Source organism: Cherax quadricarinatus, chromosome 48 (genome assembly GCF_038502225.1).
Source record: "Cherax quadricarinatus isolate ZL_2023a chromosome 48, ASM3850222v1, whole genome shotgun sequence".
NCBI classification, from domain to species: Eukaryota; Metazoa; Arthropoda; class Malacostraca; order Decapoda; family Parastacidae; genus Cherax; species Cherax quadricarinatus.
The window spans coordinates 25,573,819-25,593,263 of NC_091339.1; the positions used below are offsets into that span (position 1 = coordinate 25,573,819).

The following is a 19,445-nucleotide window of genomic DNA, read 5'->3' on the forward strand; positions in this document are numbered from 1 at the left end:
GAACTCCGCTCTCCTTTGACTATGCTTCCGGCTTCTCCCTCTACGGTACGGCAATTTTCAAATCGCCCACCCATTTCATGCCGGACCAACTCCGGTCCTACTCCTAAACGCCAACGTCAATCTCCTGATGATGCTCCGTCGTTACCTTCCCATTCTACTCGGAAACGACCGACACGTCAAGCACTCCCTCTCCACGCTCAGTTTCGGACCACACAATGGACTAAATTCTTTACTTTAAGACCAACTTCTTCTTCTGCCTACCTTTCTGACCATAGTATTGCCAAAGCGCTCCTGCGTCATGTTGGCAGAGATATTTCATTTCACGCTCTCAAGAGCGGTACGCGCATCGTCACTGTCCAGAATGCTACCCAAGCTCATGATCTTTCTCTCCTTTCGAATATCGATACTACTCCTATCACTATTGAAAAACATCTTTCTCTCAATTCTTGTAGTGGTACTGTCATTCTGCCCCATACCATAGTCCAACAGAATTTCCAGTCATGTGGCAATGACATTTTTGAACAGCTGGAACTCCAGGATCTCCCAATCCTCAAAGTAGACACTTATGTCCTTCCTGCCCGGGGGCGGAGACGTTACCCTTGCAATGTGGCTCGTTTAACTTTTGACAGCCGAGAACTCCCGTCCTCTGTATATGTCGCGGGACATCGGTTACAAGTTCGAAAGGTGATACCTACACCGCAACAATGTAGAAATTGCTGGCGTTTTGGTCACCCAGCGAAATATTGCAGATCTATGGCCGAATGCCCAGTCTGTGGTGCCGACAACCATTCTAATACATCTTGCAGTCAACCTCCATCTTGCCTTAATTGTAATGAAGCTCACCCTTCGTACTCCCGCCGTTGCCAGGTCTACTTAAATGAACGTGAAATCCGTTGCCTCAAAGAGGCAGAAGGTCTCCCTTATGCTATGGCAGTTACTCATCTCCGCCTCCAAGGGAGACTACCCCGTGTTTCTTATTCTCGTGTTTCCAAACATCCCCCCACTTCTGGGGTCCCATCTTCTGCAGCCTCCTCTGTTGTTACCCCTCCCATAGCCATTACGGCATCTAATCCTTTTGCTGTCCTTGGCTCTGACGTCCCGACTACAACTCAGTCTGTTCTCACATCTTCGCGTCCTTCCTCACAAGCCCCAGTATCGACAAGACCTCGTACGACACCTAATACCAATCGCCCCTCTACTCAGAAGTCCAAAAAATCCACATTGCTCAAATCTTCTTTGCCCCTTCCTTCCCTTCTTCCACCTCCACACGTTACCTTTCCAGTCTCTGTACCTAGTTCTTCCCCTCTCTCTGGCTCTATTACAAGTGTGGAGATTCACCCTCCTCCTCGTACTATGCCTTCCACCCCCGTCCCCTCCCAAGTTTCTCCCTCTTCTGTCACCTCCCAGGTTTCTACCTCTTCTGTCCCCCCCCACACTTCATCTCCAGTCCCTTACACTTTTCCCTCCCCCTCTACTTTGGTACAGTCCATTACTGTCCCAATCTTTACTCACCCTCCTCCTCCTATCTCCAATATGGTTTCCCATACATCTTTGAATTCAGAAACACTTGAAGCCATTTCAGAATATATTGCAGAGACTAAACCTTCAATGGACACTGATTCACTTCCTGTTCCTTCTCTTCCCTCTCCTCCATCTTCACAACCCCATTCTTCGCAACGCTCCGTTCCTTCGCTACTTGAACATCTTCCAATGCCACCACACGTTGACTTTTCTAACCCCTCTAGTCCGTAGGTGCCTTTACCTACAGATTCCTGATATTTTCTTCATCGCCAATCATGGCCTATTTACAGTGGAATATCCGCGGCCTCAGGGGTAATCGGGGTGAGCTTCAGATGTTGCTTTCCAGGTTTTCCCCTGTTGGTGCTTGCTTACAAGAACCAAAATTACACTCGGCTGTTTTCCAACCTATCTCAGGCTATAATTTATTGTATTCTTCGGATCCTTTCTCAGATGGGACCTTTAATGAAAGTGCCCTTCTTCTACGCAATGATATTCCGTACTGTCACCTATTTGTCCATACCTCGCTGCATTACACTGCAGCCCGTATCCACTTGAATAAGTGGTTTACAATATGTTCTTTATATCTCTCTCCTTCTCGAGCATTTTCTATCCCAGACTTTGCCTTTCTTGTTTCATCCTTACCACCACCACTTCTGTTACTTGGTGATTTTAATGCCCACCATTTCCTCTGGGGGGGGTCTCATTGTGACTCACGTGGCATTCAGTTGGAGGCTTTTCTTGCCTCTCACCCCCTCCATGTTTTAAATACGGGTACTCCCACCCATTTTGATCCTCGTACTCATACTCTCTCTTGCATCGATCTATCAGTCTGCTCTTCCTCCACTGCACTAGACTTCACCTGGTCTGTTCTACCAGACTTACATGACAGCGATCATTTTCCGATCATTCTTACTTCTCCTTCCTATTCACCACCTTCCCCTCAAGGAAGGTTCCTTGATGTTGGTGAGGGGCTCTTGATTTAGGGAATTGGATCTGTGCTCCAGTTCCCCGAATTAAGCCTGAATGCCTTCCACATCCCCCCCCCCAGGCGCTGTATAATCCTCCGGGTTTAGCGCTTCCCCCTTGATTATAATAATAATATTCACCACCTTCCCGTAGCCCTCGCTGGCAATTTGATCGGGCAAATTGGGATCTTTACTCACACCTCACTGCTTTTAGTGAGGTTCCTTCTTCATCCTCCATTGATGAGCTCCTACACATCTTCTCGACATCAGTTTATACCGCAGCTTCTCATTCTATACCCCAAACCTCAGGCAGGCATTCTCAGAAGTGCGTGCCTTGGTGGTCTCCTGCTTGTGCTCGTGCAGTCCGTTTGAAACGTGCTGCATGGGGCAGGTACCGGTACAATAGAACCGCTGAGAGACTTGTTGATTTTAAGCAGAAGCGTGCGATCGCTCGCCGTGTCATCCGTGAAGCTAAACGCACTTGTTGGCGAGACTATGTTTCCACCATCACCTCTGCTTCTTCTATGAGTGCAGTCTGGAAAAAAGTGAGGAAATTGAGTGGTAAATACTCTCCTGACCCGGCTCCTGTTCTACGGGTCACTGGTGTTGATATAGCAAACCCTCTCGACGTTGCCATTGAACTTGGCACACATCTGGTCCGTATTTCCCGAGGGCTCCATCTATGCCCCTCGTTTCTTTCCTCAAAGTCTGCCAGAGAGTTAGTACCCTTGGACTTTTCTTCTCTCGGAGAAGAACAGTACAATGTGCCTTTTACACTTCAAGAACTGGAGGCAACGCTCTCAGCTTGCCGATCATCGGCAGCTGGGCCTGATGACATTCATATTCGTATGTTACAACATTTACATCGGTCAGCCCTTGTAGTCCTCTTACACCTCTTCAATCTTATTTGGGCACAAGGAGTTCTTCCCCAGCTGTGGAAATCTGCCATTGTTCTCCCTTTCCGCAAACCGGGTACTACAGGACATGATGCCTCCCACTATCGCCCCATCGCTCTTACAAGTGCAGTTTGCAAAGTGATGGAACGCCTCGTAAATCGACGTTTAATGTGGTATTTAGAGACTCACAACAGTCTCTCCGCTAGTCAATATGGCTTTCGTAAGGGTCGTTCTACCATAGACCCCTTACTACGCTTGGATACGTATGTTCGTAATGCCTTTGCGAATAATCACTCGGTTATTGCCATATTTTTTGACCTTGAGAAGGCATATGACACAACTTGGAGGTATAATATTTTGGCCCAGGCCCATTCCTTAGGCCTCCGAGGCAATCTACCATCCTTCCTTAAGAACTTTTTAACTGACAGACATTTCCGTGTTCGAGTCAATAATGTTCTTTCCCCGGACTTCGTCCAAGCTGAAGGTGTCCCTCAGGGATGTGTTCTAAGCACAACACTTTTTCTCCTTGCTATAAATGATTTGGCCTCTGTTCTTCCACCCAATATTTGGTCATCACTCTATGTTGATGACTTCGCTATTGCTTGTGCAGGCGCTGACTGTCACCTTATTGCAGTTTCTCTCCAGCATGCGGTCGACCGTGTTTCCACTTGGGCCACCACACATGGGTTTAAATTTTCAAGTACCAAAACTCACCAAATTACTTTCACTAGACGCTCTGTTATCTCCGATCATCCTTTGTATCTCTATGGCTCCCGTATCCCCGAACGTGATACAGTCAGGTTTCTAGGCCTTCTCTTTGACCGTCGGTTAACCTGGAAACCTCACATTACCTCTCTGAAGGCAACTTGTCACAGCCGGCTAAACCTTCTTAAAACCCTTGCTCATCTTTCCTGGGGAGCTGATCGTCGAACTCTGCTTCGCCTACATTCAGCCCTCGTTTTATCGAAACTCGATTATGGTGACCAGATTTATTCCGCGGCCTCTCCTGCTACTCTCTCTAGCCTTAACTCTATCCATCACCAAGGCTTACGTTTGTGCCTTGGTGCTTTTCGCTCTTCCCCTGTTGAGAGCCTCTATACAGAAGCAAATGTTCCATCCTTGTCTGATCGCCGTGATGCCCATTGCCTTCGTTACTATGTACGCTCTCACGATCTACACAATCCTTCCATTTATAGAATGGTCACCGATATTAGTAGACATTCTTTATTCGTTCGCCGCCCCTGTTTGCTCCGTCCCTTTTCTCTTCGCCTACTTTCACTCTTGTCTTCCCTTCAGTTACCACCTTTATATGTTCATGTAGCATCTCACTTTTCCCTACCCCCCTGGGAAGTTCCAGCTGTTCGGGTCTGTTCTTTCTCACTCCCTTGCTCGAAAGCTCAACTGCCTACGGTGGCTTCCCGCTCTCTTTTTCTTGATCACTTCCACTCTCATTCTCATGCCACCGCTGTGTACACAGATGGCTCTAAGTCTTCAGACGGCGTCGGATTCGCAGCAGTGTTTCCGGACAGCGTCGTACGAGGGCATTTACTATCTTCAGCTAGCATTTTTACTGCTGAACTGTATGCCATTCTTGCAGCACTTATTCGTATCGCATCTATGCCTGTGTCATCATTTGTAGTAGTCTCAGACTCCCTTAGTGCTCTACAGGCTATACGAAAATTTGATACATCTCATCCCCTAGTTCTCCGTATCCAACTTTGGCTACGCCGTATCTCTACCAAACATAAAGATATTGTTTTTTGTTGGGTCCCTGGTCATGTCGACGTACAGGGCAATGAACAGGCAGACACTGCTGCGCGGTCAGCAGTATATGACCTACCAATTTCCTATCGAGGTGTTCCATTTCTGGACTATTTTGCTGCAATAGCTACCCACCTTCGCACCCGTTGGCAACAACGTTGGTCAACTCTGCTCGGTAACAAACTTCATTCTATTAAACCGAGCATAGGTTACTGGCCGTCTTCTTGTCATCAGTGCCGAGGTTGGGAGACCACTCTCTCCCGCCTTCGCATTGGCCACACTCGTCTTACTCATGGGTATCTCATGGAGAGGCACCCTGTTCCTCTCTGTGAGCAGTGTCAAGTTCCAGTATCGATTAGCCACATTCTGTTAGACTGCCCTCTCTATCAGCGAGCACGCAGAATTTACCTCCAACGTCGTCTTCGTTCTCCTACTCTCTCTTTACCTTCCCTTCTTGCTGATGGACCCTCCTTTAATCCTGACTCTCTCATTGACTTCTTGACAACGACTGATTTACTCCACAAACTCTGATGATACTTTTTGCACTCCCCTCAGCCCTTTCTGGTTCAGTCTCTTGCTGCCCTTTACCCTTTCACCATCCACTGCCCCGCTGTTATCCATAACCTGTTGCTCATCCATCTCCCTTTTGCCACCTGATGCCCTCGCTTCCTTCCTGCCCTGCAGCGCTGTATAGTCCTTGTGGCTTGGCGCTTCTTTTTGATTATATTAATAATAATATTGTAGCATAATAGTCCGTAAATGGAACACCTCTATATGAAACTGGTAGGTCATGTACCGCTGACCGCGCAGCAGTGTCTGCCTGTTCATTGCCCTGTACGTCAACATGACCAGGGACCCAACAAAATACAATATCTTCATGCTTGGTAGAGATGCGGCGTAGCCAAAGTTGGATACGGAGGACTAAGGGGTGAGGTGTATCAAATTTCTGTATAGGGAGTCTGAGACAACCACAAATGACGACACAGGCATAGATGCAATACGGATAAGTGCTGCAAGAATGGCATACAATTCAGCAGTAAAGATACTAGCCGAAGATAGTAAATGCCCTCGTACGACGCTGTCCGGAAACACTGCTGCGAATCCTACGCCGTCAGAAGACTTAGAGCCATCTGTGTACACTGCAATGGCATGAGAATGAGTGGAAGTGGTCAAGAAAAAGAGAGCGGGAAGCTACCATAGACAGTTGGGCTTTCGAGCAAGGGAGTGAGAAAGAACAGACTCGAACAGCTGGAACTTCCCAGGGGGATAGGGAAAAGTGAGATGCTACATGAACATAGAAAGGTGGAAATTGAAGAGAAGACAAGAGCGAATGTAGGCGAAGAGAGAAGGGACGGAGCAAACAGAGGCGGCGAACAAAAAGAATGTCTACTAATATCGGTGACCATTCTATAAATGGAAGGATTGCAGAGATCATGAGAGCGTACATAGTAGTGAAGGCAATGGGCATCATGGCGATCAGATAAGGATGGAACGTTCGCTTCTGCATAGAGGCGCTCAACAAGGGAAAAGCGAAAAGCATAAATGCAATCCTCGGTGATGAATAGGGTTGAGGATAGAGTAGCAGGAGAGACAGCTGAATAGATCTGGTCACCATAGTAAAGTTTCGATAAAATGAGGGTGGAATGTAGGCGAAGGAGAGTTTGACGATCAGCTCCCCACAAAAGATGAGCAAGGGTTTTAAGAAGGTTCAGCCGGCTGTGACAAGTTGTCTTCAGAGAGGTAATGCGAGGTTTCGAGGATAACCTACGGTCAAAGAGGAGGCCTAGAAACCTGACTATCACGTTCAGGGATACGGGTGCCATAGAGGTATAAAGGATGATTGGAGATGACAGAGCGTCTAGTGAAAGTAATTTGGCAAGTTTTGGTACTGGAAAATTTAAACCCACATGTGGTGGCCCAATTGGAAACACAGTCGACCGCATGCTGGAGAGAAACTAATGAGGCGACAGTCAGCGCCTGCACAGGCAATGGCGAAGTCATCAACATAGAGGTGATGACCAAATATTGGATGGAAGACTAGAGGCCAAATCATTTATAGCAAGGAGAAAAAGTGTTGTGCTCAGAACACATCCCTGGGGGACACCTTCAGCTTGGATAAAGTCCGGGGAGAGCACATTATTAACCCGAACACAGAAATGTCTCTCAGTTAAGAAGTTCTTGAGGAAGGACGATAGATTGCCTCGAAGGCCAAAGGAGTGGGCTTGGGCCAAAATATTATACCTCCAGGTTGTGTCATATACCTTCTCAAGGTCAAAAAATATGGCAATAACTGAGTGGTTATTCGCAAAGGCATTATGAACATACGTATCCAAGCGTAGTAAGGGGTCTATGGTAGAACAGCCCTTACGAAAGCCATATTGACGAGTGGAGAGACTGTTGTGTGTCTCTAAATACCACACTAAACGTCTATTTACCAGGCGTTCCATCACTGTGCAAACTGCACTGGTAAGAGCAATGGGACAATAGTGGGAGGCTTCATGTCCCGTAGTACCCGGTTTGCGGAAAGGGAGAACAATGGCAGATTTCCACAGCTGTGGAAGAACTCCTTGTGACCAAATAAGATTGAAAAGGCATAATAGGGCTGCAAGGGCTGACTGATGTAAATGTTGTAGCACACGAATATGAATGTCGTCGGGCCCAGCTGCCGATGATCGGCAAGCTGAGTGTGTTGCCTCCAGTTCCTGAAGTGTAAAAGGCATATTATATCGTTCTTCTCTGAGAGAAGAAAAGTCCAAGGGTGCTAACTCTCTGGCAGACTTTGAGGAAAGAAACGAGGGGCATAGATGGAGCCCCTGAGAAATACGGACCAGATGATTGCCAATTTCATTGGCAACATCTAGTGGGTTTGCTATATTAACATCAGCAACCCGCAAAACAGGAGCCGGGTCAGGAGAATATTTACCATTCAGTTTTTGTACTTTTTACCAGACTGCACTCATAGAGGAAGCAGAGGTGATGGTGGAGACAATCTCGCCAGCAAGTGCGTTTAGCATCACGGATGACACGGTGAGCGATCGCACGCTTCTGCTTAAAATCAAGAAGTCTCTCCGTGGTTGTATTATACCGGTACCTGCCCCACGCAGCGCATTTCAAATGTACTGCATGAGTACAAGCAGGAGACCACCAAGGCACACATTTCTGAGAATGCCTGCCCGAAGTTTGGGGTATAGAATGAGAAGCTGTGGTTCAAACGGAGGACGAGAAGAGGTGTAAAAGCTCATCAATGGAGGATGAAGAAGGAACCTCACTAAAAACAGTTAGTTGTGAGTAAAGGTTCCAATTTGCCCGATCAAATTGCCAGCGAGGGCTACGGAAAGGTGGTGAATATGAAGGAGAAGTAAGAATGATTGGAAAATGATCGCTGTCATGCAAGTCCGGTAGAACAGACCAGGTGAAATCTAGTGCAGTGGAGGAAGAGCAGACTGGAAGATCAATGCAAGAGAGAATACGAGTACGAGGATCAAAATGGGTGGGAGTACCCGTATTTAAAACATGGAGGGGGTGAGAGGCAAGAAAAGCCTCCAACTGGATGCCACGCGAGTCACAATGAGACCCCCCCCCCCCGAGGAAATGGTGGGCGTTAAAAATCACCAAGTAACAGAAGTGGTGGTGGTAAGGATGAAACGAGAAAGGCAAAATATGGGATAGAAAATGCTCGAGAAGGGGAGAGATATAAAGAACATATTGTAAACCACTTATTCAAGTGGATACGGGCTGCAGTGTAATGCAGCAAGGTATGGACAAATAGTTGACATTACAGAATATCATTGCGTAGAAGAAGGGCACTTTCATTAAACGTCCCATCTGAGAAAGGATCTGAAGAATACAATAAATTATAGCCTGAGATAGGCTGGAAAACAGCTGAGTGTAATTTTGGTTCTTGTAAGTAAGCACCAACGGGAAAACCTGGAAAGCATCATCTGAAGCTCACCTCGATTACCCCTGGGGCTGCGGATATTCCACTGTAAATAGGCCATGATTGACAATGAAGAAAATACCAGGAATCCGTAGGGAAGGGCACCTATGGACTAGAGGGGTTAGAAAAGTCAACGTGTGGTGGCATTGGAAGACGTTCAAGCAGCGAAGGAATGGGGCTGTGGAGATGGAGGAGAGGGAAGAGAAGGAACAGGAGGTGGATCAGTGTCCATTGAAGGTTTAGTCTCTGCAATATATTCTGAAATGGCTTCAAGTGTTTCTGAATTCCAAGATGTATGGAAGACAATATTAGAGGTAGAAGGAGGAGGGCGAGTAAAGATTGGGACAGTAATGGACTGTACCAAAGTAGAAGGGGACGAAAGAGTGTAGGGGACTGGAGAAGAAGTGTGGGAGGGGACAGAAGAGGCAGAAACCTGGGAGGTAGCAGAAGAGGGAGAGACTTGGGAGGGGACAGGGGTGGAAGGCATAGTACGAGGAGGAGGGTGAACCTCCACACTTGTAATAGAGCCAGAGAGAGAGGGGAAGAACTAGGCACAGAGACTGGAAAGGTAAATTGCGGAGGTGGAAGAAGGAAGGAAGGGGCAAAGAAGATTTAAGCAATGGGGATTTTTTGGACTTCTGAGAAGTAGAGGGGCGATTGTTATAAGGTGTCAAACGAGGTCTTGTTGATACCGGGGCTTGTGAGGAAGGACACGAAGATGTGAGAACAGACTGAGTTGTAGTCGGGACGTCAGAGCCAAGGACAGCAAAAGGATTAGATACTGGAGTGGCTATGGGAGGGGTAACAACAGAGGAGGCTGCAGAAGATGGGACCCCAGAAGTGGGGGTCGTTTTGAAACGCGAGAATAAGAAACACGGGGTAGTCTCCCTTGGAGGCGGAGATGAGTAACTGCCATAGCATAAGGGAGACCTTCTGCCTCTTTGAGGCAACGGATTTCACGCTCATTTAAGTAGACCTAGCAACGGCAAGAGTACGAAGGGCGAGCCTCGTTACAATTAAGGCAAGATGGGGGTTGACTACAAGATGTATTAGAATGGTCGTCGGCACCACAGACTGGGCATTCGGCTATAGATCTGCAATATTTCGCTGGGTGACCAAAACGCCAGCAATTTCTACACTGTTGCGATGTAGGGATCACCTTTCGAACTTGTAACCGATGTCCCGCGACATAAACAGAGGACGGGAGTTCACTGCTGTCGAAAGTTAATCGAGCTACATTGCAAGGGTAACGTCTCCGCCCCCGGGCAGGAAGGACATAAGTGTCTACTTTGAGGATTGGGAGATCCTGGAGTTCCAGCTGTTCAAGAATGTCATTGCCACATGACTGGAAATTCTGTTGGACTATGGTATGGGGCAGAATGACAGTACCACTACAAGAATTGAGAGAAAGATATTTTTCAATAGTGATAGGAGTAGTATCGATATGCGAAAGGAGGGAAAGATCATGAGCTTGGGTAGCATTCTGGACAGTGACGATGCGCGTACCGCTCTTGAGAGCATGAAATGAAATATCTCTACCAACCTGGCGCAGGAGCGCTTTGCCAATACAGTGGACCCCCCGGTTAAAGATATTTTTTCACTTAAGAAGTATGTTCAGGTGCCAGTACTGGCCGAATTTGTTCCCATAAGGAATATTGTGAAGTACATTAGTCCATTTCAGACCCGCAAACATACACGTACAAACGCACTTACATAAGTACACTTACATAATTGGTCGCATTCGGAGGTGATTGTTATGCGGGGGTCCACTGTACTATGGTCAGAAAGATAGGCAGAAGAAGAAGTTGGTCTTAAAGTAAAGAATTTAGTCCATTGTGTGGTCCAAAACTGAGCGTGGAGAGGGAGTGCATGACGTGTCGGTCTTTTACAAGTAGAATGGGAAGGTAACGAAGGAACATCATCAGGAGATTGTCGTTGGCGTTTAGGAGTAGGACAGGAGTTAGTCCGTCGTGAAACGGGCTGGCGATTTGAAAATTGCCATACCGTAGAGGGAGAGGCCGGAAGCATAGTCAAAGGAGAGCGGAGGTCAGACAAATTGAAGGAGTCAGTCGAAGCCCTGGTACCTGAAGCGGGTGAGGAAACAGCACCAGCAAGAGGTACAGGGGCATCAGGAGTGTCTGAAGAGTGGTCAAAAAACAAGGCAGGGTCAGAATGGGGTGCGGTATCAAGAAGGGGCCCTGGGGTAGTGGGTTCATGGACTGGGTTCTCCATGGTTAGGTTACTCCTTTGCTTTTTGTTTTTAAGAAAAAAAAAAAGAGGAGGAAATAAAAAAAATAAAAAAAGGGGGGGAGCAGGGAGGAATAGTTCCCAGGAGGAATGAAAGGGCCGGAAATCTCCCTCTGCGCCCAAGAGGACCTCAGCACCGCTAGTAGTGCAGTTGCAGCATGGAACCCGTGCCATACCCTACCCTTCATGCCAGTAAACCAGCAATCTGGGATAGCAACCTCACATGTGCCGAGCTACCTCGGTGGACAAAAGAGAGGGCGGCCGGATATCTGCCACAAAGCATACCTCCTTCGGCCACCACCCCCGGAATCCGAAAGGTGGCTTCCAGAGATACACCCGTCGCCCGAAAGACACCCAATGCCACTCTCCGGGATACCAGAGAAGGATCGGGACATCCCCAGGCGATCCAGATTCCACGGCAAACTACGCCACCGCCAAGAACCTTAACGGAATGGGATGGACCACAGTACCCTTTCCCCTACCTAGGAACTAGTGCGCCTGTGGGAAAAATCCCAAAGGCCAAAAAGAGGAAGGGCAAAAGGGAGGGGTGGGGAGGATGGGATAGGGAAAGGGGGATTGGGGGGTAATTAGGTTTGGTCTGAGGAAGGAGACCGACAGGTCTAATTCCTCAGACCAAGAGCCTCTTCACCACGCCAAGGAGCCCCCCTTGAAGAGGATTGATTGAGATAAATGTGTTTAATAATAAAAATATAAGCGTATTCAAATTGCATATCTAGGCAGAGGTATTGTTTACTTCATTATTTCTAAAATATGTAGTGTTGTATAATAGAAAAATTATTAATGAATGTGGCACAGAAAAGCATGGAGATGAAACTTGCAATGCTATGTTATTTACAGACGACATTGTCAAGCATTCCTTTCAACGTGTTAATGCCAATGCTGTACAGTGCTTGTTATTAAAGTGTTGGCCTCCTCTAAAATTACTACAAAATAGGTTGTTCCCTGCACTTCAGTATCTCTTGCTACCCTCTACCCCCGTACTATCCCCTGCCCCGCTGTTTTCTGTAACCTGCTGATCATCCCCCCTCCCTCCTGCCATCCAATTCCCTTGCTTCCTTCCCTACCCTGCAGCGCTGTATAGCCCTTGTGGCTTATGTCCTTTCAGAATGTCCTTTAACTGTCTAAGAAGTGATAAGCAAACACTCCTCAGGGGCTCATGGGATAAATACCCCCATGACTTGCAGATGGCATTCTAAAGTCATGGGAATGGGCTGATATCCTTCCCCTAAATTTCCTTCTCAATACATGTAGTTCACATCTGGGAAATTTCATGGCCAGTCATTGAAGAAGGCTACTTCACAATCACAAAGCCACTAAACAGATTTTGTGATGTTGCAAGCAGACCTGTTTTACCAAGTAAAAAATTTGGGCAAATGAGACCAATTCTCGGTATGCTAAATATAGTTAACATTAGTGGGGACATTTTTCTAAGCTTTCCTGGATGCCCATTTAGTGTGGGCATGTCATGAACACTGTCCTCAAGGAACCAACACAACACAGCTTTCTGCACGATATTCACACCACACACTCCAATGATCGCTACAACAGTCTTTCATGTCAGCACCTTGCTCCTGCTCATTAATTCATCAATCGCCAAAAATGTCTGACAAACTCAGTCCTCGAGACCACGCATACAAAAATCATCCACCACACAATCCCAGGAGGCACTTAAGATGCAGCCAATAGCCACAGATGTCTTGCTCTGAGCTGCCCATCCACTTTCAACAAATGCAACAGTGTAGGGTATCACTTTGGACATTAAATTATAGTGGGTGCCTCTCCACCTGTTGTACTTAAATGATGAGCACTGTAAATCTTATGAAGAAAATACTGTAGCTACACGTGCTTCTAAACATTAAACTGATTAAAAGGTGAAGTGCACAGGGAATCGCTAAGGTGTGGAATATATAAATATAATTCTCCATGGGGAGGTGGAACTGAATTCTTCCTCCGTAAGCCATGCATGTTGTAGGAGGTGACTAACATGCCAGGAGCAAGGGACTAGTAACCTCTTTTCCTGTATACCTTACTAAACTTAAAAAGAGAAACTGGTTTTTCTTTTTGGGTGTCACTGCCTCGGTGGGATATGACTGGTTTGACGAAAAAAATTATATACAGTGGACCCTCGTTTTTCATAATTAATCCATTCCAGGAAGTGTGACTATTTTCAAAATCATTTTTCCCATAAGGAAATAATGTAAATACAATTAATCCATTCCAGACACCCAGAAGTATTAAAAAAAATTTTTTTACATGAAATATAGATGTAGTACATACTGTACACAATACAATGGGACATGAATGAAACATTAACAGCATAACATTTACTTTTATTGGTGATTCTTCTTAGTGTATGGAAGACTGGAGGAGGGGAGAGATTGGATTATATTTACTGTTTGGAAGGGAAATCCCCTTTCATCAATACCTCAGGTACCAAGTCCTTTTCTGGGGCTACCTCTCTTCTCTGTTTCTTAAGCTGGTCCTAGTGGCATTAAGAGTCACTAGAGCCCTGTCTTGGAGAGAAAAAAAAAAAAAAAAAAAATGTCTCCAGAGAGCTCTGTTTCTGGCATCTCTTTAAAACTTCCCTAAAATGGGCCAAGACTTTGTCACTGTACAAATTGCTGATATGGCTTGCAACAGCCTTGTCAGGGTGATGTTTCTCCATAAATCTTTCCATCCTACCCCACATTTCAAAGATCTCCTTAATTTCTGAAGAAGGCAGCTGAGTGGCGAGGATGTGGAAGAGTTGGTGGAGGACCACAGGGAAGAGCTAACCGCTGAAGACCCCTCAGGGAAGGTTCCTTGATGTTGGTGAGGGGCTTTTGATTTAGGGAACTGGATCTGTGCTCTGGTTCCCCGAATTAAGCCTGAATGACAAGTCCCCCCCAGGTGGTGTATAATCCTACGGGTTTAGCGCTCCCCCCCCTTGATTATAATAATAATAATAACCACTGAAGAGCTGGAAGAGCTTCATCTGGAACAGTATCACACCACAGCTGAGTACCTTGCTTCAGAGGAGGAGAAAGAGGGAGTGGCTGAGGTGCCTTCTTCAAAGATGGAGATTTGTGCCAAGTGGAATGATGTCCAAATGTTTGTGGAGAAGTACCACCCTGAGCAAGCTGAAACAAGCCATCTTGGCAACAAGTTCAGTGACAAAACCATGTCCCATTTTAGGGAAATCTTAAAGAGGCACCAGAAACAAAGGGCTGTGGACAGTTATTTTGTGAGACAGGGGTCCAGTGACTCAAGCTGGTCCTAGTGGCATTAAAAGACAGAAGGGAAGTAACCCCAGAGAGGGCTTTGATACCTGAAGTCCTCATGGAGGGGGATTCTCCTTCCAAACACTAACCCCAATTCTCTCTCTTCTCCTCCCTATCTTCCAGATACCATCACCAATCTTCAATAAAGTAAAAATATTATGTCATGTTTATTTACATTAATTAATACATAATTGAACACTATATTTGTTGTGTGTATGTACAACTGTAATTAATCTCTAAAATAAATTTTTTTGTGAATATTTTTGGGTTTCTGGAACAGATTAAATGTATTTTCATTTTTTCTTATGGGAAACATTACTTTGCTTTTCAGATTTTTCGAATTTAGAACTAGCTCCTGGAACGGATTAAGTTCGATATTTGAGGTTCCACTGTATCTTGTAAAATATTTATATATTTTTTTATTAACATGTCAGCAGTTTCCCACAAAGGTAGGGCGGCCCGAAAAAGAAAAACTTTTACCATCATTCACTCCATCACTGTCTCGCCAGAGGCATGCTTACACTACAGTTATAAAACTGCAACATTAACACCCCTCCTTCAGAGTGCAGGTACTGTACTTTCTATCTCCAGGACTCAAGTCCAGCCTGCCGGTTTCCCTGAATCTCTTCATGAATATTACCCTGCTCTCATTCCAACAGAACATCAAGTCCTAAAAACTATCTCCATTCACTCCTATCTAACATGCTCATGCATGCTTGCTGGAAGTCCAAGCCCCTCTCACACAAAACCTCCTTTACCCCCTCCCTCCAACCTTTCCTAGGCTGACCTCTACCCCATCTTCCCTCCACTACAGATTTTATACACTCTCAAAGTCATTCTATTTTGTTCCATCCTCTCTACGTGTCCGAACCACCTCAACCCCTCCTCAGCCCTCTGGATAAAAGTTTTGGTAATCCTGCACCTCCTCCTAATTTCCGAACTATGAATTCTCTGCATTATATTTACGCCACACATTGCCCTCAGACACATCTCCACTGCCTCCAGCCTTCTCCTTGTTGCAACATTCACCACCCATGCTTCACACCCATATAAGAGTGTTGGTATAACTATACTCTTGTATATTTCCCTCTTTGCTGTTATGGACATAGTTCTGTCTCCACAGACTCTTCAGTGCACCACTCGCCTTTTTCCCCACATCAATTCTGTGATTCACCTTATCTTTCATAAACCCATCTACTGACATGTCCACTCCTAAATATCTGAATGCATTTACAATAAGTATATAAAATATACCTATTGTTAGAATAACAAAAAGTTGGGGTGGTAGGGGAAGTGGAATATTCAAACAGCTTCATGAAGAAATCTAAAAAAAATTTCTCAAAGCCTTTTTATTTACTTTTCTGAGGCTATGTCCCAAAATTTGCACTAAGAGGTGGAGCCCATCTATATATAATAAATAATTTTTTAAGCACAATAGCCATCTCCCATTGAGGGAGGATGAATGTAGGTGTGTATGTATGCGTATTTTTTTTCTTTCTTTTTTAACACATCAGCCGTTTCCCCCAAGGCAGGGTGACCAAAAAAGAAAAAAAAACTTTCACCATCATTCAACACTTTCATCATCATTCATACATAATCACTGTCTTTGCAGAGGCACTCAAATACAACAGTTTAGATGTCACTCTCAAACCCCTCCTTTAAAGTGCAGGCATTGTACTTCCCACCTCCAGGATGAGTCCAGCTAACTGGTTTCCCTGAATCCCTTCACAAAATATTACCCTGCTCACACTTCATTAGCTTGTCAGGTTCCAGAAACCATTCATGTCCATTCACTCCTATCTAACACACTCACGCATGCTTGCTGGTCCTCGCCCAGAAAACCTCTTTTACCCCCTCCCTCCAAACTTTCCCAAGACGACCCCTAACCCACCTTCTGTCCACTACAGATTTATATGCTCTACAAGTCATTCTACTTTGTTCCATCCTCTCTAAATGACTAAACCACCTCAACCCCTCTTCAGCCCTAAGACTAATACTTTTTGTGACTCCACACTTCCTAATTTCCACACTACAAACTCTCTGCATAATATTTACACCACACATTGCCCTTAGACACGACATCTCCACTGCCTTTAGCTTCCTTACTGCAGCATTTACAACCCATGCTTCACACCCATATAAGAGTGTTGGTACCACTATCCTCTCATGCATTCCCTTCTTTGCCTCCATGGATGACATTTTTTGTCTCCACAGATACCTCACTGCACCACTCACCTTTTGTTCTTCATCAATCCTATGGTCAACCTCATCCTGCTGACAACTCAATTCCCAAATATCAAAATACATTCACTTCTTCCATACTCCCTCCCTCCAATGTGATATCCAATTTTTCTTTATCTAAATTGTTTAATACCCTCATCACCTTACTCTTATCAATATTTACTTTCAGCTTTCTACTTTTACATGCCCTCCCAAACTCATCCACTAATCTTTTCAACTTTATTTAGAATCTTTCAAAAGCACAGTATCATCAGCAAAAAGTAACTGTGTCAACTCCTATTTTGTATTTGATTCCCCATAATTTAATCCCACCTGTCTCCCCAACACACCAGGATTTACTTCTTTTACAACCCCATCTATAAATATGTTAACCATGGTGGCATTATACATCCCTATCTAAGGCCTACTTTTACTGGGAAGTAATCCTCTCTCCTACACACCCTAACCTAAGCCTCACTATCCTCATAAAAACTCTTTACAGCATTTAATAACTTACAGCATTTAATAACTTACTTGCAACATCTGCCACATTGCTCCTCTATCCACTCTATCATATGCCTTTTCTAAATCCATAAATGCAATAAAAACTTCCCTACCTTTATCTAAATACTGTTCACATATATGCTTCAATGTAAACACTTGATCTACACATCCCCTACCCACTCTGAAACCTCCTTGCTCATCCGCAATCCTACATTCTGTCTTACCTCTAATTCTCTCAATTATAACCCTACTGTACACTTTTCCTGGTATACTCAGTAAGCTTATTCCTCTATAATTTTTACAGTCTCTTTTGTCCCCTTTCCCTTTATATAAAGGGACTATACATGCTCTCTGCCAATCCCTAGGTACCTTCCCCTCTTTCATACATTTATTAAACAAAAGTACCAACCACTCCAACACTATATCCCCCCCTGCTTTTAACATATCTGTCATGATCCCATCGGTTCCAGCTGCTTTACCCCCTTTCATTTTACGTAATGCCTCACATACCTCCCCCACACTTACATTCTGCTCTTCTTCACTCCTAAAAGATGGTATACCTCCCTGACCAGTGCATGAAATTACTGCCTCTGTTTCTTCCTTAACATTTAAAAGTTCCTCAAAATATTCTCGCCATCTACCTAATACCTCCGTCTCCCCATCTACTAACTCCCCTACTCTGTTTTTAACTGACAAATCCATACTTTCCCTAGGCTTTCTTAACTTGTTTAACTCACTCCAAAATTTTTTCTTATTTTCATTAAAATTTCTTGACAGTGCCTCTCCCACTCTATCATCTGCTCTCCTTTTGCACTCTCTCACCACTCTCTTTACCTTTCTTTTACTCTCCATATACTCTGCTCTTCTTATAACACTTCTGCTTCGTAAAAACCTCTCATAAGCTACCTTTTTCTCTTTTATCACACCCTTTACTTCATCATTCCACCAATCACTCCTCTTTCCTCCTGCCCCCACCCTCCTATAACCACAAACTTCTGCCCCACATTCTAATACTGCATTTTTAAAACTATTCCAACCCTCTTCAACCCCCCCACTACTCATCTTTGCACTAGCCCACCTTTCTGCCAATAGTCGCTTATATCTCACCCGAACTTCCTCCTCCCTTAGTTTATACACTTTCAACTCCCTCTTACTTGTTGTTGCCACCTTCCTCTTTTCCCATCTACCTCTTACTCTAACTGTAGCTACAACTAAATAATGATCCGATATATCAGTTGCCCCTCTATAAACATGTACATCCTGGAGCCTACCCATCAACCTTTTATCCCCCAATACATAATCTAATAAACTACTTTCATTACGTGCTACATCATACCTTGTATATTTATTTATCCTCTTTTTCATAAAATATGTATTACTTATTACCAAATCTCTTTCTACACCCTGCCTCGGTGGGAGACGACCGACTTGTTGAAAAAAAAAAAGGAGAAGGTGTGGAGTTAATAAAAGTATTAGTCAGAGGGCAGAAGAGGGGTTGTTGAGGTGGTTTGGTCATTTAGAGAGAATGGATCAAAGTAGAATGACATGGAAAGCATATAAATCTATAGGGGAAGGAAGGCGGGGTAGGGGTCGTCCTCGAAAGGGTTGGAGAGAGGGGGTAAAGGAGGTTTTGTGGGTAAGGGGCTTGGACTTCCAGCAAGCGTGCGTGAGCGTGTTAGATAGGAGTGAATGGAGACGAATGATACTTGGGACCTGACGATCTGTTGGAGTGTGAGCAGGGTAATATTTAGTGAAGGGATTCAGGGAAACCGGTTATTTTCATATAGTCGGACTTGAGTCCTGGAAATGGGAAGTACAATGCCTGCACTTTAAAGGAGGGGTTTGGGATATTGGCAGTTTGGAGGGATATGTTGTGTATCTTTATACGTATGCTTCTAGACTGTTGTATTCTGAGCACCTCTGCAAAAACAGTGATAATGTGCGAGTGTGGTGAAAGTGTTGAATGATGATGAAAGTATTTTCTTTTTGGGGATTTTCTTTCTTTTTTGGGTCACCCTGCCTCGGTGGGAGACGGCCGACTTGTTGAGAAAAAAAAAAAAAAAAAAAAAATTATATATATATATATATATATATATATATATATATATATATA

The 19,445-nt window shown here is 44.9% G+C and overlaps 1 protein-coding gene across 32 annotated transcripts in view; it reads right to left on the reverse strand.

Annotated features, from left to right (window-relative positions):
* The window catches only part of LOC128696092 (collagen alpha chain CG42342), a 672,233-nt gene that overhangs the window by 2,775 nt on the left and 650,013 nt on the right, over positions 1 to 19,445 (reverse strand). The window lies entirely within an intron of this gene.